This window comes from Pseudophryne corroboree, chromosome 1, assembly GCF_028390025.1.
Source record: "Pseudophryne corroboree isolate aPseCor3 chromosome 1, aPseCor3.hap2, whole genome shotgun sequence".
Lineage (NCBI taxonomy): Eukaryota > Metazoa > Chordata > Amphibia > Anura > Myobatrachidae > Pseudophryne > Pseudophryne corroboree.
Genome location: NC_086444.1, coordinates 820,843,788 through 820,868,859, shown reverse-complemented (window position 1 = coordinate 820,868,859; position 25,072 = coordinate 820,843,788). Strand labels below are relative to the sequence as shown.

At 50.1% G+C, this 25,072-nt stretch overlaps 1 protein-coding gene and 1 long non-coding RNA gene across 3 annotated transcripts in view; one reads left to right on the top strand and one right to left on the bottom strand.

Annotated features, from left to right (window-relative positions):
- LOC134911276 (uncharacterized) overlaps positions 1-8,227 on the bottom strand; it is a 69,923-nt gene extending 61,696 nt beyond the window's left edge. Inside the window, exon 1 of one of the 2 annotated variants that reach the window (XR_010176444.1) lies at positions 7,435-8,227. This is a non-coding gene — a long non-coding RNA (uncharacterized LOC134911276). The remainder of the gene's footprint in view (positions 1-7,434) is intronic. The other variant, XR_010176449.1, reaches the window with a different exon arrangement.
- The window catches only part of DNAH6 (dynein axonemal heavy chain 6), a 679,574-nt gene that overhangs the window by 159,254 nt on the left and 495,248 nt on the right, over positions 1-25,072 (top strand). The gene's annotated exons all lie outside the window — the stretch shown is intronic.

Here is a 25,072-nt window from a genome sequence, read left to right as displayed (position 1 = left end):
ATTTTTAAATAAAGTTTAAAAACTATTTTTTCAAATATTTAAATATTATTATTTAAATATTATTTTATGCACATCTGCAGAATTGATCTCCTTGTTAAAAACTGAGGGACTGTGGGGCGGCGCAGTTGCATGTGATCTGACCATGCCAGTTAAGTGGTTAAAAAAAAATTTTGTGCATAAATTGATGCGCTGCCCCTTTGGTAGCTCCACCCACATCTGTCCCGCCCACAGTTCAGTTTTGAGTTGGTGCCTGCAGCAGCAGGTCACCTAACAGGAGGGCTGCACTGGGCAGCCCTGAAAAGCTTTTTCTGAAGAAATTTCCTATCTTGGCTGGGCTGTCAGCGCTGTATGACTGTGTGACTATTTAGTGCTGCAGCTCCATCACCCCCCAAGCGGCGTTGCATACTCCCGCGGCCTGGTTCCCGGGTACTTGCGGCGGAGATATCCCGACTTAGGGACACAGTTGCAGACCGCTCTCCTGGATCGCGTGGCTGCTACGGGGAGGAGGTAATAGGCCCCCCAGATGGGACCCGCCATTAAATTGCTTTCCATCTGCGACTTAGGGAGACGGGTCACAGCGCTGGCAAGGACACTGGCACTGGACAGGGACCCCACTAGACCACCGGGGCATTCGAGTACAGGTCAGGTGTACTAACAACCCATTTAATAAGACTCACAGTAGCCAGGGTGGAAGTCCAGCATAGGGGAGTCGGCACTTGACCTGTAGCCCTTTCCCCGTCCCAGAGTTCCATCTCCTTGCAGATTTCCCACCCTGGAGCTGCCTCACACTCTCCCTCATTTCCCGACTGAGACGCTGAGCGCCATCTTTTGAGCATAGCTGCTGCTGGTCTCCAGAATTACAGGGCAAGGTCTCCCTTGTAAAGCCGCCTGTACACAGCGCTGAGACTTTACAGATACTTGAGTATCCTACGTGTGTTGTCACAGACAGGGTTAGTTGAGAGAGAGTGTACCTGTTACAGAATATATTGTACAAGTATTCTGATGTATCCTCTGGTCACTGACCGTGCTGTGATATATATATATATATATATTAGTCCAGTGCAGCTTTATTGTCATAATTTATGCATTGCCTGTGACTGTGTGTGCCTGTATCTGCTTTGTGGTTTCACTCTCAGTGTTTCCCAGATATTACTGTCGCTATATTCTGTACCCTAAAGGACTAGGTGCGTCTGGGTCTCATATATAGTGCCACACAGTATTTATCTACTGTGTATTGAGTCACATAATACTGGATTTATTCGCAGGTATTGTACATTGTCTGGCTTTATCGTGCTAAGTCGCTCTGTTGTTGCATTCTCACGTAATGTTTAACAGAAAGGGCATTAAATCAGTGGAAGCTACTGAATTATGCAGAGCATGCTCCAAGGATTTACCATAGGGGGAAGTGTTATATGATGGTCTGTGTACTAATTGTCATACTGTACACCTTACAGTCAGTCCACAGCTCCTGCATCTATACTGGAGCCACCCTGTGTTGCGTTCACCAACCTACTGGGTGCTCTGTCCCTAGAGCAATTAAATCAGTCCCTGGTTAGACAAAAATCCACCCCAGGTCACTCCCGTGCCTCTGGGTCATCTAAGTGGACTGCTTCCTCCTCACAATCCACAAACCTTTCTGATGTCTCATCTGAAGAGGAGGGGGAGCATATGGTCCTGTCAGACACTGTATCCTGTGTTACTGATGAGAATTATCCCTTGCAGATTGATGTCCCTGCCTTAGTGGCTACTATTAAGCATATCCTTCAAATTACTGATGAGTAGAATTCCACTACTGTGGCAAAGTAAACTGACAAGTTTAAACACCAGAAGGTGGTAAAAACTAGATTACCCCATTCTGATCATCTTGTGGACATCAGGCGGGAACCCTGTCTAATCCAGTGAAGAAATTACCTCTGCCAAAACGGGCCTTGGCTCGCTATCCTCTCCCTGCAGAATTATGTAACAAATGGGAGATTCCACCGCCATTGGATTCTCATGTCTCCCTCCTCGTGGTGTCGTCCACTCTGCCTGTCACCACTGTCACCTCACTGAAGGAGCCAACAAATAAGCGTGTGGAGGGATGCCTGAAATCTATATACTCCCTTACTGGAGCCATTCATAGACCCACTATAGCTGCCTCCTGGGCTGCAAAAGGTATCGAGGCGTGGGTTCAGGCATTAGAGGAAGAGATGCCCGAGGATATGTCTGAAAATGACAGACAATGCCTGTCTCATGTTACCACCGCTGCCTATTACATTCAGGAGGTGTCCTCTGAGGCGGGTGTATTGGCAGCCAAGGCGTTGATCACGTCTGTCCTGGCTCGCCGCATACTGTGGTTGAGGTCGTGTGTTTGGGGAAGACCTAAATAAAATATTGTCTGAATTATCAGACGCTAAGACGGCCTTTCTCCCCACTACTAATCCTTCAGCACAGAAGGCAAAGGTACCACTTTTTGTTCCTTTCGGCCTCAGGGGAAAGCAAAAAGTCAGGCATACCCGAGACAATCTCATGCTCCCAAAACCACAAAGCACAAGGCAAAACAATCCTGGGCAGCCCGTCAGCCTGCTTCAAAACATGACAAGCCTGCTGCTTGATGGGGTGAGCCTTCCCTTGGGGGACCCCATGGTGGGTGGCCAACTTCTACAGTTTGCCTAGGTCTGGTTAAAGACCACTTCAGATGTATGGGTACTGGAAGTTGTCTCTCACGAGTACACTGTCTCGTTCAAGAGACGTCCCCCTCGCCAGTTCTGCACTACGGCTCTCCCTTCGGCTCTTTTGAAGGTGCAAGCTCTACAAACTGTGGTGAGTTCTCTCCTGAGTACAGGACTGGTTGTGCCGGTACCTCAGTCCCAGAGAGGCAGAGGTTATTACTCGACCCTGTTTCTGGTCCCAAAACCCAATGGGTCCTTCCGGCCTATACTAAATCTCAAATCACTGAACAAGTTTGTGAGAGTGCCCAGGTTTCATATGGAAACACTGTGCTCCATTGTACTGGCTGTGGAACCCGGAGACTATATGGTATCCCTGGTTATACAGGATGCATATTCCTATTGCCATGTCACATCAGCCCTTCCTGCGGTTTGCTATTGGCAACCTTCACTACCATTTCCAGGCTCTGCCATTTCGATTGACTACGACTCCTCGGATCTTCACCAAGGTCATGGCCGTGATGATGGCCCATCTCTGTCGCCAGGGAGTCAGAATCCTGCCGTATTTGGACGACCTGCTGATTCTGGCAAATTCCCACGAAGTTCTCCTCAATTATCTGCAACTGACAGTAACCTTCCTGCAAGCCCACGGGTGGCTTCCAAATTGGAAGAAGTCCTCGCTGGTCTCAGCTCAGAGCATGGGGCATCTGGGGGCACTCCTGGACACACACAGTCAGAGACTGTTTCTGCCTCCAGAAAAGTCCTGAAGCTTCAGAACAGTATAACACACTTCATTCGTCGCCCCACACAGCGATGCAAGTACTTGGCCTGATGGTGTCAACCTTCGACATGGTAGAGTATTCGACATTCCCGCCCAATACGACATTCCCGCCCACTACAGAGGTTAATCCTTTCTAAGTGGGATGGCCTAATTCATCGGATCATGATTTCTTTGACTTCGTCTGTCATCTGTCGCAGACCTGGTGGCGCCAGGACCAGCAATAAGCAGGGGACATCCCTTCTGGATCCCCGACTGGGTCCTGCTGACAATGGATGCCAGTCTGAGGGGATGGGGAGCGGTGTTGGAGCAACACTCTCTTCAGGGTTGCTGGACCAAGGAGGAATCATTCCTCCCGATAAACATCTTAGAGCGGAGGGCAGTGTTCAATGCACTATCTCTCGCACTACCTCTAGTACAGAACATGCCTGTTCAAGTACGATCAAACAATGCCACCACGGAGGCATACATACAGGGCCGGTGCAAGGTTTCTCAGCACCCTAGGCAAATTGTCAGCTGCCCCCCCCCCACATATATGTGTGTGTATGTAGTTATATATATATATATATATATATATATATATATATAATATACACACACACACATGGTCGTAGTGGAAATTTTGAAGTGGGGGTATGCAAAAGTCAAGGATGTAATTATGCACGCGCCTTTGGCGCGCACGCTCCAGAAAAGGAGGCGTGACCACCCAAAAGGGGGCGTGTCCCGTGTAGTAGAACCCCTTATACTATCTAGCACTGGTGCCCCTTTCACATTATAGCACACGGTACGAGCCGAAATTCACATTGAAGCACACTGAATGAGCCAAAATTCACATTGTAGCACACTGAATGAGCCGAAATTCACCTTGTAGCACACTGAATGAGCCGAAATTCACCTTGTAGCACACTGAATGAGCCGAAATTCACCTTGTAGCACAATTAATGAGCCGAAATTCACCTTGTAGGACACTGAATGAGCCGAAATTCACCTTGTAGCACACTGAATGAGCCGAAATTCACCTTGTAGCACAATGAATGAGCTGAAATTCACATTGTAGCACACTGAATGAGCCGAAACTCACATTGTAGCACACTGAATGAGCCGAAATTCACCTTGTAGGACACTGAATGATCCGAAATTCACCTTGTAGCACACTGAATGAGCTGAAATTCACATTGTAGCACACTGAATGAGCCGAAATTCACCTTGTAGCACAATGAATGAGCTGAAATTCACCTTGTAGCACACTGAATGAGCTGAAATTCACATTGTAGCACACTGAATGAGCCGAAATTCACCTTGTAGCACACTGAATGAGCTGAAATTGTGAAAGCAGGGACAGCCAGAGTGATGACAGGGAGAGAGAGACAGTGACAACAGGGAGAGAGAGAGTGACGGCAGGGAGAGAGAGAGTGACGGCAGGGAGAGAGAGAGTGACGACAGGGAGAGAGAGAGTGATGACAGGGAGAGAGAGAGAGTGATGACAGGGAGAGAGAGACAATGACGACAGGAAGAGTGACGACAGGGAGAGAGAATGACGACAGGGAGTGACGACAGGGACGACAGGGAGAGTGACGACAGTGACGACACGGAGAGTGACGACACGGAAAGTGACGACAGGGAGAGTGACGACAGGGATGACAGGGAGAGTGACGACACGGAGAGTGACGACAGTGACGACAGGGAGAGACTGTGACGACAGGGAGAGTGACGTGTGTGTGTTTGTAGGCAAAATACACAGACTATACATACACTCCACACACAAACATACATAACACAAACACACCACACACGTACTGTACATTTAAACAAACATATACATTGTACTGCACATATATGTACCTGGGTTGCAGAGGAGAAACACTGCCAGCCACGGAACAGCCACTGGAATGATGAGGACACACCACAGCATTGCACAGCAGCTCCCAGTATCTGCAGGTCACTATGCAGACTTTGCCGGCAATAGATCCCTCATCCCCGCAGCGTTAGCTGCGATCGCGGCTTTCTAAAATAAGGAATGCAGTCCATCAGGGGGGTTTCTGGGTACCCAGAAACCCCCCCCCCTCCCTCCCTGCGTGTGCTACGGGGGTATGGTGCATGGGAGGGGGGAGGCAGTGAGAGAGTCGCGGCAGGATGGGGGGGGGGGAATATGGTTACTCTGATGAGTAACACATTGGAGCCTGCAATTGTAGCAGGGTGGGGCAGCAGGTAACCTGCGGGAGTATGTCACTGGGGGGCTGGCTAGAAGTCGCATGTGGGCCCCGGAACCGAACCTGCACTCGCGGCAACGGGGGGAGGGGGACAGCCAAACTGCAAGAGTCTTCAATCATAACCTCTGAGCCTGTGGAGGGGAGGGGGCATAACCTCTGAGCCTGTGGAGGGGAGGGGGGGGGGTAATATGTGGGGGGCAGGGGCCTGCACCCCCCGAGTCCGCAATTCGCCACGGGGGGGGGGGTTTGGGGAGACAAGACACATGCCAGAGCCGGCAATTGGTGGGAGGGGGAGGGATGGGTGCGGGCATCATGCTCGAGATCGGAGGGGCAGGGGGTGCACGGATCACTTTCAGAATGTTGTCATGGAGCGGGGGCCAGGTCAGGAATATGCAAGGTAAGGTGCAGGGCCGGTGCTAGGGGGTTCGGCGCCCACCTGCAAAAGATAAATTTGTGCCCTCCCATACGTAATAAAGGGATAGGTGCACGCTGCAAAAAGGAGTGTGGTCTCACCAGAAAGGGGCATGGACACACAATAGTACCCCAATTCAAATTACGCCACACAGTAACACAATCTTTGTCACATTACACCATACATAGTGGCCATGATTCATATTGTACCACATAGTTGTGTACCTTATTCAGGTTACACTGTGGGTAGGGGGGCTAGGCTCCACCGGGAGGGGGGGGAGGGAGGATTAGAGTTAGGCACTTGGGGGGAAGTTAGGGTTAGGCTGTGGGAAGGGAGGGGTAGGGGGCAGGGGATAGCATACTTACCTTCCCCTGTCGGGATTTAAGCATCGGGATGCCGGTATCGCTGTCCATAAGCATGTTGTTGAGCTGCAGTAACAGAGTATAACACCGCACATACAGCAGGGGGGTGGGGTATACCGTGCCCAATACTAAGCTATACAGATATGCCCTCAACTACACTATCCCTTGCCCCTTCCCATTGTTCAGCTCTCACTGCATCCATCTGCCCCAGCCTCACCCAGCGGTCACTTGGGACAGGATATGCAGTTCCGGTCACTGCATTTTGCAGTGCATTATTATACACATGTCCTGCAGTAGGTGATCAGTATGACACAAGAACCTGTGCGCAGGTGTGCAACTCACTTGTTAGTCACCTCTAAGTTAGGGTTAGGGAATAGGCTGAGGGGAGGGAGGGTTAGGGAATAGGCTGAGGGGAGAGAGGGTTAGGGAATAGACTTAGGAGGGGGGGGGGTTAGGGTTGGGGAATAGGCTGCGGGGAGGGTTAGGGAATAGGCTGAGGGGAGGGAGGGTTAGGGAATAGACTGAGGGGGGGGGTTAGGGTTGGGGAATAGGCTGAGGAGAGGGAGGGTTAGGGAATAGACTGAGGGGAGGGAGGGTTAGGGTTAGGCAATGGATAGTTCTAAATCGGAGTGGGGTAAGGGACCTCTGACGTCACCGGGGGAGGAGCCACGGCTGAACTGGGTACCCGAAATGTACACTCGCCATGCTTCGGGCTCGGTGGCTCGCTCCCCTTCGCTCGCCACTTGATTACTAAAGGTAATAGTTGGTGGCGTGGATAGCAGAGGAACTATCCCGCTGGCCTAGCTCCTCCTCTGTGTCATGGCTCCTCCCCCTGGCATAAAAGGTCCCTTAGGCCACTTGAATCTAGCAATAGGCTGATGGGAGGGAGGGTTAGAGCATCCACCAACTTACAGTCACATGTAAAGTACACACAACATGTGTGAGTGTAAATAGCAGGACATGATAACTGGAAGCAGCGGCAGTGTGATGTTCCTAGGCAGCAGCAGGTAAAGCAGCCACTTACTTGCAGAGTTTTCTCTCTCTCCCCAGCAGCTGCCCCTCTGTCCAATGTTACTTTGCTGTGGGCTGGCTGGCTCTGCTGCCTCTGCTCTCACCATGCAGAACTCTCAGCCCACATGCACACCACCAGTCTTCTTCCCAGCAGTGCTTTGCAGGGGGCGGGGACTCCGGGGAGAAGCTCTCTGTGATTGGCCTGCAGGTCTCTCTTCTCCCTCTGCCCAGCTACTGCTGCTGTGTTAACTTAGCTCTATCATCCCGTGCTAGAGCTATCTGGGAGCAGATCCAACAGGGGGGCCCTATAAAACGGAGGGCCCGGGGTACATGACCCTTGTTCCACCCTCTTAATCCGGCTCTGGGTGGTAGCCAGCAATGCGCTCCTTGTTGAGGGTCCCTGCAGATAGGCCAGCCCGGGGCGGTGCAGCAGGAGAGGGGGGCAGAGTCAGGGAGCTGATAATAACAGCAGCACAGCGCTGCCAAGTGGATAATACTTGTACTTACAGTACATGGTGTGGGCGCAGCAGCTATAGGACGTCCGTGAGAGGAGGAGGCAGGTGCAGAGCAGATGAGATTTCCTCCGTGGAGGCAGCGCACTTCAAGCTGCTGGCGCCGCTGGTGATGGTGCAGGGAAGGAGGGGTAGGAAAGAAGAGGGAGGGAGCCGGAGGGAAGTGAACAAGAGCCGCTCTTCGCGCTGCCGCCAGCAACAACAGGCTGCAGTGCAGATCAGGGAGAGCGCCTCTTCGGTCTGGCGCCTCCCTGCTTTGCGGGATCTGCTGAGCGGTTTGCGCTGGCTCTGGCAAGGTGCTATCACTGGGGGGGGGGGGGCAGCAATTGAGCTGCTACAACATCCCTGCTCCTCACCTCTTACGGAAGAGCAGGAGAGAATAAAGAAAGCATTTTCTAATCATCTTATAGTGCCGCCCTCCAGTGGCCGGCGCTCATAGACAGCTGCCTAAAGCTGCCTAATGGTAGCGCCGGCCCTGCATACATAAGCCATCAAGGCGGTACTCAAAGCTGCATGGCAGTGATGGAAGTGTTTAAAATCCTTTGTTGGGCGGAACGCCATCTGCCAGCCATATCGGCAGTGTTCATTCCATGGGGTATATTTACAAAGATTCGTGTTTTGGCCGTTTTGAAGGGTGTTTGAACTCGAATGGTATCGGGTGCATTTTACTGCAACTTTTTGAATCCTGATACGATCATTCACTAAGCTGCCGAGTTTTGCACAATCGTTTTTTCCGATGTCGATGTGATTCGTAATATCAGGCAGTGTTTTACGGGAGTGATGAGTAAAACACTGCCTTACAAAACACAAGGAATCCCGGCCGGATCTGTGAGATCCGTGCAGGGCTTCATTGTGTACCTTAAAAAGTTGATTAAAGTCTTAAAAAATCTGAAAAAAATTGCGTGGGTTCCCCCCTCCTAAGCATAACCAGCCTTGGGCTCTTTGAGCCGGTCCTGGTTGAAAAAATATGGGGGGAAAAATGACAGGGGTTTCCCTATATTTCATCAACCAGCACCGGGCTCTGCACCTGGTCCTGGTTCCAAAAATACGGGGGACAAAAAGCGTAGGGGTCCCCCGTATTTTTGAAACCAGCACCGGGCTCCACTAGCCAGGTACATAATGCCACAGCCGGGGGACACTTTTATACTGGACCCTGCGGCCCTGGCATTACATACCCAACTAGTCACCCCTGGCCGGGGTACCCTGGAGGAGTGGGAACCCCTTAAATCAAGGGGTCCCCCCCCTCCAGCCACCCAAGGGCCAGGGGTGAAGCCCGAGGCTGCCCCCCCCCCCCCCATCCAAGGGCGGCGGATGGGGGGCTGATAGCCTTTTGAAAAAATGTGAATATTGTTTTTAGTAGCAGTACTACAAGTCCCAGCAAGCCTCCCCAGCAAGCTGATACTTGGAGAACCACAAGTACCAGCATGCGGTGGAAAACCGGGCCCGCTGGTACCTGTAGTACTACTACAAAAAAAAATACCCCCCAAAAAACAGGACACACACACCGTGAAAGTATAAGTTTATTACATACATGCACACGGAAACCCGACCACGCACTGAAAGGGGTCCCATGTTTACACATGGGGCCCCTTTCCCCGACTGCCAGGACCCCCCCTGACTCCTGTCAAAGAGGGTCCCTTCAGCCAATCAGGGAGCGCCACGTCGTGGCACTCTCCTGATTCGCTGTGTGCTCCTGTAGTGTCTGTCAGGCTGCACACGGCAGAGATACAATGTAGCGCCTATGCACTCCATTGTAGCCAATGGTGGGAACTTTGCGGTCAGCGGTTGACCAAAAGTAACCTCACCGCTGACCGCAAAGTTCCCACCATTGGCTACACTGGATTATGTGAGTATAATTTTTTTCACAGGTACCCCAAGGATTCTACATGGAGAAGAGGACCGAGCCTCGTGGGAACATAGGTAAGTATGTATGTATGGAGGTGTGCATGTATGTAATAAACTTATACTTTCACGGTGTGTGTGTCCTGTTTTTTTGGGGGTATTTTTTTAGTAGTAGTACTACAGGTACCAGCGGGCCCGGTTTTCCACCGCATGCTGGTACTTGTGGTACTCCAAGTACCAGCTTGCGGGGAGGCTTGCTGGGACTTGTTGTACTGCTACTAAAAACAATATTCACATTTTTTCAAAAGGCTATCAGCCCCCCATCCGCCGCCCTTGGATGGGGGGGACAGCCTCAGGCTTCACCCCTGGCCCTTGGGTGGCTGGAGGGGGGGGCCCCTTGATTTAAGGGGTTCCCACTCCTCCAGGGTACCCCGTCCAGTGGTGACTAGTTGAGTATGTAATGCCAGGGCCGCAGGGACCAGTATAAAAGTGTCCCCCGGCTGTGGTATTATGTACCTGGCTAGTGGAGCCCGATGCTGGTTTCAAAAATACGGGGGACCCCTACGCTTTTTGTCCCCCGTATTTTTGGAACCAGGATCAGGCGCAGAGCCCGGTGCTGGTTGATGAAATATGGGGGAACCCCTGTCATTCCCCCCCCCCATATTTTTTCAACCAGGACCGGCTCAAAGAGCCCGAGGCTGGTTATGCTTAGGAGGGGGGACCGCACGCAATTTTTTTTCCAGTTTTTACACTAAACAGACCCTTTCCCATAGATAACCATGCACAGATCTCACTGATCCGTGCATGGTTATCCAAACTCAACTGGAAAAAGCAGGTCTATTTTTTTGCTGCTTATTTTAACGAATCGAAAAAAAACTGACCCGCACTTGAGCACTCAGAAACTAACACCCAAATACGAATGAATAGTGAATGCCCGTATTGTATGAAATAACAGCCGTGTTTGACCGATGGTCTATTCATTCGTATTTCGGAACTTTGAAAATCAAACCATTACGAATAGTCCAAACACTGCCGAGATTGGTGCTTAGTGAATTCCCGGATTGGGACTTAGAAAAAAAAACACAAATCGGACAAACTCGAATTCTTAGTAAATATTGGCCCAGGTGTCATGAACTGGGAAGCGGACTTCCTCAGTCGCCAGGACATTCACGCCGGAGAGTGGAGTCTTCATCCAGAAGTCTGGATAGCGTCTCAGCATACTCACAAGGCGTCTCGACACACTCACAAGGATGAAAGACCAGGGAGCCTCTAGCAGTGTTCATGGACGCACTGGTGGTTCCATGGAACTTTTGGCTGCCCTATGTGTTCCCTCCAGTGTCACTGCTGCAGCAAAGGAGAGTTATGGTAGACTTACCATTTCTTTCCGTGAGGTACATTGGGTTCCACAGGGCGCCCACCCTGACAAACCTAGCTTCTTTGGGTTGTATGGCATTAGCCGCTGGTACTTTCTCCTGTCGTGAGAATGTGGTTCTATGTGACTAACATCTGCCTTCTCTCTTGCCTGCTCCTGCATTGGACTGAATAACGAAACTGAGCTCTCCTGGAGGCGGGGGTTATACAGGAGGCCCCAATGCATCCTGGGACAGCCTAAAGCTTTAGCCTGTCGGTGCCTCTGGATCAAGATCCACTCTCCCAACCCCCCCCCCCCCCCCCCCCCCCCCCCCCCCGATGTTTTCCCTGTGGAACCCAATCTACCTCACAAACAGAGAGTTAATAATGGTAAGTCTACCATACAGTAACTCTCCTCTTTATCTCTTACGTCCTAGAGGATGCTGGGGACTCCGTAAGGACCATGGGGTATAGACGGGCTCCGCAGGAGACATGGGCACTCTAAAGACTTTAGATGGGTGTGCACTGGCTCCTCCCTCTATGCCCCTCCTCCAGACCTCAGTTAGATCCTGTGCCCAGAGGAGACTGGATGCACTGCAGGGGAGCTCTACTGAGTTTCTCTGAAAAAGACTTTTGTTAGGTTTTTTATTTTCAGGGAGCACTGCTGGCAACAGGCTCCCTGCATCGTGGGACTGAGGGGAGAGAAGCATACCTACTTAATGATAGGCTCTGCTTCTTAGGTTACTGGACACCATTAGCTCCAGAGGGTTGGAACGCAGGTCTCATCCTCGTTGTTCGTCCCGGAGCCGCGCCACCGTCCTCCTCACAGAGCCGGAAGATAGAAGCCGGGTGAGTATAAGAAGAAAGAAGACTTCAAAAGCGGCAGAAAACTTCAGATCTTCACTGAGGTACCGCGCAGCAGTAACGCTGCGCGCCATTGGTCCCACATTCACACACGCTGACGGCACTGTATGGGTGCAGGGCGCAGGGGGGGGGGGGGTGCCCTGGGCAGCAATAATAAACCTCAAGGGATACTGGCTGACATATATATACTGCGGAGGCAGCATATTAAATAAACCCCCCGCCAGTATAAAGAATTTGAGCGAGACCGAAGCCCGCCGTTGAGGGGGCGGAGCTTGATCCTCCAGCACTAACCAGCGCCATTTTCTCCACAGCACGCTGCAGAGAAGCTGCTCCCCGGACTCTCCCCTGCTGAACACAAGTACAGAGGGCAAAGAGGAGGGGGGGGGGGGCTGCACATTTTTTGGGCGCAGTGAGTGTATTATTGATATACAAAGCGCTGTACAGACTGGGATTTTGTTCCAGTGTCCAGTGGCGCTGGGTATGTGCTGGCATACTCTCTCTCTGTCTCTCCAAAGGGCCTTATTGGGGGACTGTCTCCATATATATATATATATATCCCAGTGTGGGTGTCGGTACGTGTGTGTCGGCATGTCTGAAGCGGAAGGCTCGTCTAAGGAGGAGGTAGAGCAGATGATTGTGGTGTCTCCGTCGGCACAGTCGACACCTGATTGGATGGATATGTGGAATGTTTTAAATGCAAATGTGTCTTTATTACATAAAAGATTGGACAAAGCAGAGTCCAGAGAAAAAGCAGGGAGTCAATCATGGCTTTGACTGTGTCACAAGGGCCCTTCTGGGTCTCATAAACGTCCCCTGTCCCAGGTAGCAGACACTGATACCGACACGGATTCTGACTCCAGTGTCGACTACGATGATGCGAGGTTACACCCAAGGGTGGCCAAAAGTATTCATTATATGATTATTGCAATAAAAGATGTTTTGCATATCACAGAGGACCCCTCGGTGCCTGACACGAGGGTATGCATGTTTAAGGAGAAGAAAACCTGAGGTAACCTTTCCCCCATCTCATGAGCTGAACGCTTTATTTGAAAAAGCTTGGGAAACTCCAGACAAGAAACTGCAGATTCCCAAGAGAATTCTTATGGCGTATCCTTTCCTCGCACAGGACAGGTTACGGTGGGAATCCTCGCCCAGGGTGGACAAGGCTTGACGCGCTTGTCCAAAAGGTGGCGCTACCGTCTCCAGACACAGCAGCCCTCAAGGATCCTGCTGATCGCAGACAGGAGACTACCTTAAAATCAACTTATACACGTACGGGGGCCTTGCTCAGACCGGCAGTATCGTCGGCATGGGTATGTAGCGCAATAGCAGCATGGGGCAGATAACCTTGTCATCTGACATTGACACCCTAGATAAGGATAGCATCTTATTGACCTTGGGTCATATAAAAGACGCAGCGTTATATATGAGAGACGCTGCGAGAGACGTTGGCTGTTGGGTTCAAGAGCCAATGCCATGGCAATTTCTGCTAGGCGAGCCCTGTGGACCCGCCAATGGACGGGTGATGCCAATTCAAAGAGACATATGGAAACTTTGCCTTACAAGGGTGAGGTTTTATTTGGGGAGGGCCTCGCGGACCTGGTGTCCACAGCTACTGCGGGTAAATCTTCTTTTTTGCCTTATGTTCCCCCACAGCAAAAGAAAACACCTCAATATCAGATGCAGTCCTTTCGGTCGCATAAGTCCAGAAGGGGCCGGGGCTCTTCCTTCCTCGCCAGAGGTAATGGTAGAGGGAAAAGAATGCCTGCTACGGCTAGTTCCCAGGAACAGAAGTCCTCCTCGGCTTCTACAAAATCCACCGCATGACGCTGGGGCTCCACTGCGGGAGTCCGCGCTGGTGGGGGCACGTCTTCAGCCAGATCTAGGTTCTGTCAGATGTGGATCCTTGGGCGATAGAAATTGTATCCCAAGGCTACAAACTGGAATTCGAAGAAGTGCCTCCTCGCCGATTTTCAAGTCGGCTTTGGCCAGCCTCTCCCCAGAGAAGGAAATAGTTTTAGCTGCGATACAAATGCTGTGTCAACAGCAAGTGATTATCAAGGTTCCCCTAGTGCAACAGGGGAAGGGGTACTATTCAACTCTATTTGTGGTCCGAAACCGGATGGCTCGGTCAGACCCCATTCTGAATCTAAAATCCCTAAACCTGTATCTAAAAAAGTTCAAATTCAAGATGGAATCTCTCCGGGCAATGATCTCCAGCTGGAAGGGGGGATTTTATGTGTCACTAGACATAAAGGATGCATACCTTCATGTCCCCATTTATCCTCCTCATCAGGCGTACCTGAGATTCGCTGTACAGGACTGTCATTACCAGTTTCAGACGTTGCCGTTTGGGCTGTCCACGGCCCCGAGGATTTTCACCAAGGTAATGGCGGAAATGATGGTGCTCCTACGCAGGCAAGGAGTCACAATTATCCCATACTTGGACGATCTCCTAATAAAAGCGAGATCGAGAGATCACTTGCTGAAAAGTGTGTCACTCTCACTGAGAGTGCTGCAGCAACACGGCTGGATCCTAAATCTGCCAAAATCGCAGTTGATTCCAACGACTCGGCTATCATTTTTAGGCATGATTCTGGACACGGAAAAGAAGAGGGTTTTTCTCCAATGGAAAAAGCCCAGGAACTCCAGAGCATGGTCAGAGACCTGTTAAAGCCAAAAAGAGTGTCAGTTCATCAATGCACTCGAGTACTGGAAAAATGGTGGCAGGTTCCATGCGAGGACATTTCAGTGGGACCTTCTGGACAAAATGGTCAGGGTCCCATCTACAAATACATCAGAAAATAAGCCTGTCCCCCAGGGCCAGGGTGTCTCTCCTGTGGTGGCTGCAGTGTGCTCACCTTCTAGAGGGTCGCAGGTTTGGCATTCAAGACTGGGTTCTGGTGGCCACGGACACGAGCCTCCGAGGATGGGGAGCAGGTCACACAAGGAAGAAATTTTCAGGGACTGTGGTCAAGCCAGGAGGCTTGTCTACACATCAACGTGCTGGAATTAAGGGCCATATACAAGGGCCTACGACAAGCGGATACTCTTCTTCGCGACCTACCTGTTCTGATTCAATCAGACAACGTCACAGCAGTGGCTCATGTAAACCGCCAAGGCGGGACAAGGAGCAGAGTGGCAGTGGCGGAAGCCACCAGGATTCATCGCTGGGCGGAAAATCACGTAAGCGCGCTGTCAGCAGTCTTCATACCGGGAGTGGACAACTGGGAAGCAGACTTCCTCAGCAGACACGACCTCCATCCAGGAGAGTGGGGTCCTTCATCAAGAAGTTTTTGCAGAGATAACAAGTCGTTGGGGGCTTCCTCAAATAGACATGATGGCGTCACGCCTCAACAAGAAACTTTGGAGGTATTGTTCCAGGTCAAGGGACCCTCAGGTGGTAGCAGTAGACGCCCTGGTGACACCATGGATGTTTCCGTTGGTCTATGTCTTCCCTCCTCTTCACTCATCTCAAAAATACTGAGAATCATAAGACGAAAAAGAGTCCAGACAATACTCATTGTTCCGGATTGGCCTCGGAGGGCTGGTATTCAGATCTTCAGGAAACGCTCACAAAAGATCCGTGGCTTCTTCCTCCCAGGGAGACCTGTTACAGCAGGGGCCCAGCGTGTTCCAAGACTTACCCCGGTTACGTTTGACGCATGGCGGTTTGAACGCCAAATCCTAGCTAGGAAAGGTATTCCGGGGGAGGTCATCCCTACTCTGATAAAAGCTAGGAAGGAGGTGACGCGAAACATTATCGCCGTATCTGGAGGAAATATGTTTCTTGGTGTGAAGCCAAGAATGCTCCTACGGAAGATTTTCACCTGGGCCGTTTTCTCCACTTTCTGCAGACAGGAGTGGATATGGGGCCTAAAGTTAGGCTCTATTAAGGTACAGATTTCGGCCCTGTCAATATTCTTTCAGAAGGAATTTGCTTCTCTCCCAGAAGTCCAGACTTTTGTAAATGGAGTGCTGCACATCCAGCCTCCTTTTGTGCCCCAGTGGCACCATGGGACCTTAACGTGGTGTTACAGTTCCTTAAGTCACACTGGTTTGAACCTCTTCAAACAGTTGAGTTAAAATTTCTCACTTGGAAAGTGGTCATGTATGTTGTTAGCCTTGGCATCTGCGAGGCGGGTGTCTGAATTGGCGGCTTTGTCTCACAAAAGCCCCTATCTGATTTTCCATGTGGATAGAGCAGAGTTGAGGACTCGTCCTCAATTTCTGCCTAAGGTGGTTTCATCGTTTCATATGAACCAACCTATTGTGGTGCCTGTGGCTACGGGGGACTTGGAGGATTCCAAGTCTCTTGATGTAGTCAGGGCCTTAAAGGTTTATGTAGCCAGGACGGCTCGGGTTAGGAAAACAGAGGCACTGTTTGTCCTGTATGCAGCCAACAAAGTTGGCGCCCCTGCTTCTAAGCAGACTATTGCCCACTGGATCTGTAACACGATTCAGCAGGCTCATTCTACGGCTGGATTGCCGGTACAAATTCGGTAAAGGCCCATTCCACTAGGAAGGTGGGCTCTTCTTGGGCGGCTGCCCGAGGTGTCTTGGCATTGCAACTTTGCCGAGCGGCTACTTGGTCGGGTTCAAACACTTTTGCTAAATTCTACAAGTTTGATACCTTGGCTGAGGAGGACCTCATGTTTGCTCAATCGGTGCTGCAGAGTCATCCGCACTCTCCCGCCTGGTCTGGAGCTTTGGTATAATCCCCATGGTCCTTACGGAGTCCCCAGCATCCTCTAGGACGTAAGAGAATATAAGATTTTAAACCTACCAGTAAATCTTTTTCTCCTAGTCCGTAGAGGATGCTGGGCGCCCGTTCCAGTGCGGACTAAATTCTGCAAGACTTGTATATAGTTATTGCTTACATAAGGGTTATGTTACAGTTTTGATCAGTCTCTGGCTGATGCTGTTTTGTTTCATACTGTTAACTGGTTCGTATGTTCCAAGTTGTACGGTGTGGGTGGTGTGGGCTGGTATGTATCTTGCCCTTAGAGTAACAAAAATTTATTCCTCGTACTGTCCGTCTCCTCTGGGCACAGTTCTTTAACTGAGGTCTGGAGGAGGGGCATAGAGGAGAAGCCAGTCCACACCCATCTAAAGTCTTTAGAGTGCCCATGTCTCCTGCGGAGCCCGTCTATAGTCTATACCCCATGGTCCTTACGGAGTCCCCAGCATCCTCTACGGACTAGGAGAAATTTACCGGTAGGTTTAAAATCTTATTTTTAAATATACATATACATTTTTTCCTCCTTTTTTATTTATTTATATACATTTTATTTGGGGGGGGGGGGGGGGGTGTAGGGGAGGCTGCCTGATTTGTCAGTTCTGGGCCTCACAATTTCTTACGGCATCCCTACATGAATACACCATGTTTTGACCAAACAAACAATTGATTTTATTTTACTGGATGAGATGTTTAAATAGCATTCAAGGGCAGCACCGGAGCATTTCCTGGGTATTGCTTATGTGCTATCAGTGTTTTGGTGTGTACACACGGTGAGATTTTTTCTTTCGATTTTGACTATATAGTCAAAATCGCAAGAAAGGTTAGTGCAAATCACAAGGTGTTATGCCACTTGCGATCCCGATTCGATCCCGATGCGTGGTCCCGCCAGGTCGGTATCGCAAGAAAAGATAGACTGTGCAGGCAAGTCAATCCTTGCTAGATCGGTGTACTATCTAGTTCATCTCACATGTCAATGACATCTCACATAAGCCAAAATCATAAGCACACATAGGGGTAATTCTGAGGTGATCGCAGCAGCAAGTTTGTTAGCAATTGGGCAAAACCATGGGGGTAATTCCAAATTGATCGCAGCAGGATCTTTGTTAGCAATTGGGCAAAATCATGGCCCTCATTCCGAGTTGTTCACTCGGTAATTTTCTTCGCATCGCAGCGATTTTCCGCTAATTGCGCATGCGCAATGTTCGCACTGCGACTGCGCCAAGTAAATTTGCTAAGAAGTTTGGTATTTTACTCACGGCATTACGAGGTTTTTTCTTCGTTCTTGTGATCGTAATGTGATTGACAGGAAGTGGGTGTTTCTGGCGGAAACTGGCCGTTTTATGGGTGTGTGTGAAAAAACGCTGCCGTTTCTGGGAAAAACGCGGGAGTGCCTGGAGAAACGGGGGAGTGTCTGTGGGCGAACGCTGGGTGTGTTTGTGACGTCAAACCAGGAACGAAACTGACTGAACTGATCGCAGTGGCAGAGTAAGTCTCGAGCTACTCAGAAACTCCAGGAAATTTCTATTCGCAATTTTGAGAATCTTTCGTTCGCAATTTTGCTAAGCTAAGATTCACTCCCAGGAGGTGGCGGCTTAGCGTGTGCAATGCTGCTAAAAGCAGCTTGCGAGCGAACAACTCGGAATGAGGGCCCATGTGCACTGCAGGGGAGGCAGATATAACATGTGCAGAGAGAGTTAGATTTGGGTGGGGTGTGTTCAATCTGCAATCTAATTTGCAGTGTAAAAATAAAGCAGCCAGTATTTACCCTGCACAGAAACAAAATAACCCACCCAAATCTTACTCTCTCTACACATGTTATATCTGCCTCCCTTGCAGTGCACATGGTTTTGCCCAATTGCTATCAAAAATCCTGCTGCGATCAACTTGGAATTAACCCCATGTGCACTGCAGGGGAGGCAGCTATAACATGTGCAGTGAGAGTTAGATTTGGGTGGGGTGTGTTCAATCTGCAATCTAAATTGCAGTGTAAAAATAAAGCAGCCAGTATTTACCCTGCACAGAAACAAAATAACCCACCCAAATCTAACTTTCTCTGCAAATGTTATATCTGCCCCCCCCCCCCCCCCACACCCTGCAGTGCACATGGTTTTGCCCAACTGCTAAAAAAATTCCTGCTGCGATCAACTTGGAATTACCCCCATAGTCCATATCTCAAGAAAAGTTATTCAAAATCGGTGTTGCGGGGTTCCGGGGAGTTCACGGGAAATCGCAAAGTGAAAATCGGGCATAGCAAGGATCTCACCGTGTGTACACACCATTTGAGTCCCCATAAACATACAAACAATATGCAATTGCATCAGCCTGTAATTGGGTGCTGTGAATCCCTTGTGGCACCTTATAAATAGAGGCTAATAAAAATAATGACAGTGAAAAAAAAATAACAAGATAGGTAACATAGAAACGTGGTATATTTACTAAAGTGTGGGTTTTTAGAATTGGAGATGTTGGGGGTAATTCTGAGTTGATCGCAGCAGGATTTTTGTTAGCAGTTGGGCAAAACCATGTGCACTGCAGGGGAGGCAGATATAACATGTGCAGAGAGCAGAGGCGTAACTAGGGTAGGGCGAGTGGGGCACGTGCCCTGGGCGCCTTGGCAGGTCCAGGAGAGGGGGGCGCCGCCGGCGGCCAGGGCATCATGCCCCACTCGCCCCCGTCACGTCGAGACGTGAGAGGAGGAGAGCACAGCGTCTCTCCCTTCCCTCACCGCCGCTGCCAGCAGCGCTGCGTGTGTCCGGCCTCCGGCGGTGTTAGCCAATCAGAGCTTGCGGATCGGCTCCTGATTGGCTGCCGGCCCGGGAGCTCTGATTGGCTAGCAAACCGGCTCCACATAGCAGCCGCCGGAGACCTGGAGCGGTGAGGGGCAGGAGAGGCGCTGCGCTCTCCTCCCCTCACATAGCAGAGGGAAGCGCCGCAGCGGTGAGTGACTGACGGCCCGACTGAAGTAAGCGGCGGGGGGGGGCGAGGGGGGAGTCTTGTAACTGGCACTGTGGGGCATTGTAACTGGCACCGTGGGGCATGTATCTGGCACTGTGGGGAATTTTCAGTGGCCATGCCCCTTCTGGTGCGTGGCCACGCCCATTTTGGTGGGGTTTTTTTTTGGGGGGGCGCCATTTTTCATCTTGCCCTGGGCTCCGAAAACCCTAGTTACGCCTCTGGCAGAGAGAGTTAGATTTGGGTGGGTTATTTTGTAAATACTGGCTGCTTTATTTTACACTGCAATTTAGATTGCAGATTGAACACACCACACCCAAATCTAACTCTCTCTGCACATGTTATATCTGCCTCCCCTGCAGTGCACATGGTTTTGCCCAACTGCTAACAAAGATCCTGCTGCGATCAACTCAGAATTACCCCCGTTGTCCATAGCAACCAATCAGATTCTAACTATTATTTTCTAGAATTTGCTAAATAAATGTTAACTAGAATCTGATTGGTTGCTATGGGAAACATCTCCACTTCTAAAAAAAAAACCTGCACCCCTGTAAATATACCACAAAGAATTTGATCGCAGATAAGAACCATTTGACCCATCCAGTCAGCCCTTTATGTTAGGTATTAGGGACAGGATATTAGGATTGGTTTAGAGGTTTGGCTTAAGGTATAAATTATAGGGGTTATGGTTAGGGAGAGGTTCGGGTTAGGGTCAGGGGTTAGGGTTGCTAGGGTATTAAGGATTAGGTATTAGGGTTAATGTTTAGGGTGAGGTTTAAGTAAGGCTACTAGATTGAGGGTTAGGGTAGGTATGCTCTATATCCCTGATTTACCAGGATTGTACCGGAATCGGTGTATGTGCCCCAGCTCCCAGGAATAGTGGTGCAGAGAGGGTTGTTTAGTCACCCGGTGGCCAATGGGGTACAGGTAAAGGAGCCCTGGCCTACAGCAGCATCAGCAAGAGCATCAGGCAGAAACTCCTGGCCAAGTCATTGAGGTCCAGCTGGGGAGAGTATTCAGGGTGGAGTACAGGAGCCGTAGGGTAAAGACTAAAAAGAACCAGAAATTTATCAAGCGCTTTCTCCTTGCGATGTCTAAGCAGTGTACCCAGCAAGTAGTGTCCAGGTGTTGGAATTGAAGCGAGGCCAAAAAGTGGTTTCCTCAAAGTAGTTTTACCATAGTAGAGATTTTAGGTAGACTGTTATCCTCCTGATTAACTCCTGTATAACCCTTACTAATGGTTTAAATGTTATAATTCTTAAAAAATAAAAGACAGTTTGAATAAAAAAAGAACATTGCAGCCCATACACTAATCAATAAATAGTGGTACAGACGTGTGCTGAATGATTGCATTCCACCCCCAATACCCTCTTCCCACTACAAGGCTAGCAATAAATTCCACAGCAAACATTGGTGGTCATTCCGAGTTGATCGCACGTAGCAACTTTTTTGCTGCTGGTGCGATCAACTAATCCCCGCCTATGGGGGAGTGTATTTTAGCTTAGCAGGGCTGCGATCGCTTGTGCAGCCCTGCTAAGCTAAAAAAGTTTTGTGTAAAACAAGACTAGCCCTGGACATACTTACCCTGTGCGATGATCTCAGCGTTGATGGGGCTGGCTTTGATGTCACCCCTCAGCCCTCCATTCGCCTGGACACGCCTGCGTTTTACTTACCACTCCCCGAAAACGGCAGGAAGTGGTAAGGTGACGCCCAGGAACGCCCTCTTGCTGTCAATCTACTTGCGGTTGCCGCTGCGACCGCTTTCTTCATTGCTAGCGTTGTTGCCCAGCGACCTCATGCGCATTCCGCTGCGAGCGAACGGGTCGGAATGACCCTCAGTGTCTGAGCAGCATCCCATTTATATAAGCATTGACTAAAAACTATGCCTTAAATAAGACTAGAGTTGCAGCTTGTCATCAATGCAAATTTACCCAAAATAATAATCAAGAAAGCACTTCTGCTCTAATAAAATGTGCTTAGTGCAATAGTATTTTACATCACCATCCCTCAATGCCAGCTGTAGATAGAGCTAGTAATAACTCCTGTATAACTCTTACTAATGCTTTATATGTAATAACACCTAGAAAATAAAAAAAACACGTTGAATAAGAAAAAACACTGCAGCCCATACCAACTGCAGGCCATAAACTAATCAATATATAGTGGTAAATTTTCAAACTGCAGATTGATAGCACAAAACAGACAATAAGAAATAGAGCAGGCAAGGGGTAAAATATAAGGGTAAGGGGGAGAGGGGAGGTAGATGAGGGGGGCAGTCAGGGTTACCACCTCATCCCTTTAATTCTGGACACATTAATTAATTACACAGGTTCTGTGGCTGATTAAAACCAGGTGAAATGGAGTCTTGAAGTCAGCCAGCCACAGAACCTGTGTAATTAATATGTGTCCAGAATTAAAGGGATGAGGTGATAACCCTAGGGGCAGTCTATGTGGCGTCATGTATCATGCGCTACTCCAGGGAGTCCTTAAATTCCAACCAATAGAACCATATAGATATACATTTGGCATAACTGCATAGAGCTGAAAGAGTGATGTTTTCCATATCCATATATTGATCAATGATATAATGCGGTAGATTTGCTTATAAAACAGACAAGTGGTGGTGTTGCCAATAGCAACCAATTAGATTCTAGCTATCATTTCTCTTACGTCCTAGAAGATGCTGGGGTCCACATAAGTACCATGGGGTATAGACAGGTCCACCAGGAGCCATTGGCACTTTAAGAGTTTGAGAGTGTGGGCTGGCTCCTCCCTCTATGCACCTCCTACCAGACCATACTTGCCTACTCTCCCGGAATGGCCGGGAGGCTCCTGAAAATCGGGTGACCCTCCCGGCCCCCCGGAAGAGCAGGCAAGTCTCCCGGAATCAGGGGTCCCCCTGCCCGTCTGCCCATTTAGTGTGTAAAGTGGGCGGTCCGGGCAGTTGATGACGCGATTCTTGCTGAATCGCGTCATCATAGCCACGCCCCCTGCAGTGTAATGCCGGGGATCGCGGCATTACAGAACGGGGGGCGTGGCTTAAAGGATGTGTCACTTAAAAGATGTGTCACGGTAACTCCGCCTCGTCCTGCCCCTGCTCCACCCCCATCCCGCCTCCGGTCCACCTCCTCCCCACGTCACAGCCCTCCCCTGCCCCCCTGCTGAGCCGACCTGGCTGCTCTCTCCCGCAGAGAGCAGCCAGAATGTCGGCAAGTATGTTCAGACTCAGTTTAGAAAATGTGCCCGGAGGAGTCGGTCACAGCTAGGGGAGCTCCTAGAGCTTCTCTGGTAAAAGTTTTTTTTTAGAGTTTATTATTTTACAGGGAGGCTGCTGGCAACAGTCTTCCTGCTTCGTGGGACTAAGCGGGGGAGTAGTGTCCACCCTGAGGGGTGCAAGCCACTATCTCAGCTGACAGGACACTGAGCTCATGAGGGGACAGATCACAGGGGATCGCTCACCCCAGCAGCATGCCGCCAACCCCCTTACAGAGCCAGAAGACGTCGGTGGCGAGTGAGTCACCGGTCCCCTGACAAGCGGGGAGCCAGTGTGAATATGGCGGCAATAGGGTAGGGAGCGCAGCACTAACTGCGCTCCGGAGCTCAGCGGCACATGGTGCGGCGCTATGAGGGGCGCCCTGAGCCAGCGCCTGCACCCTAAACTGGTCGCTAAACAGGCTCTCCTCTCCTCCAGTGAGCCCAGAACACCAGCAAGCACGATACCTAAGATGGCACTTCCTGTTTCCCCTCCAGCATGACTCAGCTACAAACGTCCAAACAGCAGTCAGCTTGGCAGTGGGAGACAATAACAACGGCTCCCAGCAGCCAGGACACACTCCCACAGCAGTTAATCTCTGTGTAGCTGTCACTACCTCAGGGTATCAGGAGATTACAGCAGGATTTTAATGGAGCTCAGTCTCCCTGCTTCCTACTACATGTCAGGCCAAGCCACGCCCCCCTGAAATTCCTAATTTAGTGGAACTGAAATTCCTAATTTAGTGGAATTAAAAGAGCAGTATTGCTCAGCTGCATCTGTGATAGTTTTTCAGAAATGTAGGTGTTAACAGATTTTATGTCACCGCTATAAGTGGTAATACAAAAATCCTATTTATTTAAGTGATGAGGAAACTTTAGTATGTAGGTTACTAATACCGCTTTCAGATCGCAATGCTGGGTCCTACCCGGAAATTGGAAAAGGGTCCTTCCCGTGTGGACCTGGCATTGGACCCTACACACCGCAAACCTGACCCGGCAATGTGCCGGGTTGCCATCCGGGGACGGAGTCGGCATCGGGGGCAGGTGCTGATGCGGCGCTGCGAGATGAGATCATCTCCGTGCCACCTCTCCCTATACAGTGAAAGGGTACCGGGTCGCATCGACCCGGGTAGCCCGTTCACACTGCGCCTGACCCCGTAATTACACAGGAATAACCCTACTTATAACCGGGTGGAATTACTGGGTCGGGCTACCCGGTAATTCGTCCATGGCCCCTTTCACACTGCACAGCGACACGCATTGACCTGACAATATACCAGGTTGAAACCGGGTTATTTGTGCGATTTGTAAGGGGTAAGCGTCAGTCATTGAACTGCCAGTTCTGTTGTCTTAACACTCCTATTACTGCGGCACAATCCTGCACTGTTATTTAACCAAATATTTATCTTTTAGCCATCTCTCTAGGGCCCCTTGTGCAAAATCTATGCCAGAGGGCCCCCCAGTGGCGGATTGGCACGCCGGGACCAGATACCGTTTGGCTGGTCCGGATGTCCCTTAGTGGCCACCGTCATCCCTCATGCTGGCTGGCTGCCACGAGCGGAGCTTAGTTCCGATCGCGGCAGCGTTAACTTAAAGGTAACTTAAAGATGGCCGTCGGTGGAGCTGCTGCACATGTGCAGCCACAGCAACTCCCCAGTAAGCCTTTTTAGGCTGGGCCGTCAGTCACCACTGACTGCTCCACCTCCAGGACCGCCTCCAGCTCTGAGGCTTCCTCCAGCCCCAGCCAGTTTCCTTACAGGCAGACGCAGCAGCCAGGCAAGTATTAGTAAGTAAAAGCCACAGCAGCCTGGTGCAATGTGTATAATGTGCTCTACCTGGCGCAAAGTGTATAACGTGCTCTACCTGGTGCAATGTCTATAATCTGCTCTACCTGTTGCAATGTGTATAACCTGCTCTGTCTGGCGCAAAGTGTATAACATGCTCTACCTGTTACAATGTGTATAAAGTGCTTCACCTGGTGTAATGTGTATAACGTGCTCTGTCTTGCGCAAAGTGTATAATGTGCTCTATCTGGTGCAATGTGTATAATGTGCTTTACCTGATGCAATGTGTATAATGTGCTCTGCCTGGCGCAAAGTGTATAACGTGGTCTACCTGGTGCAATGTGTATAATGTGC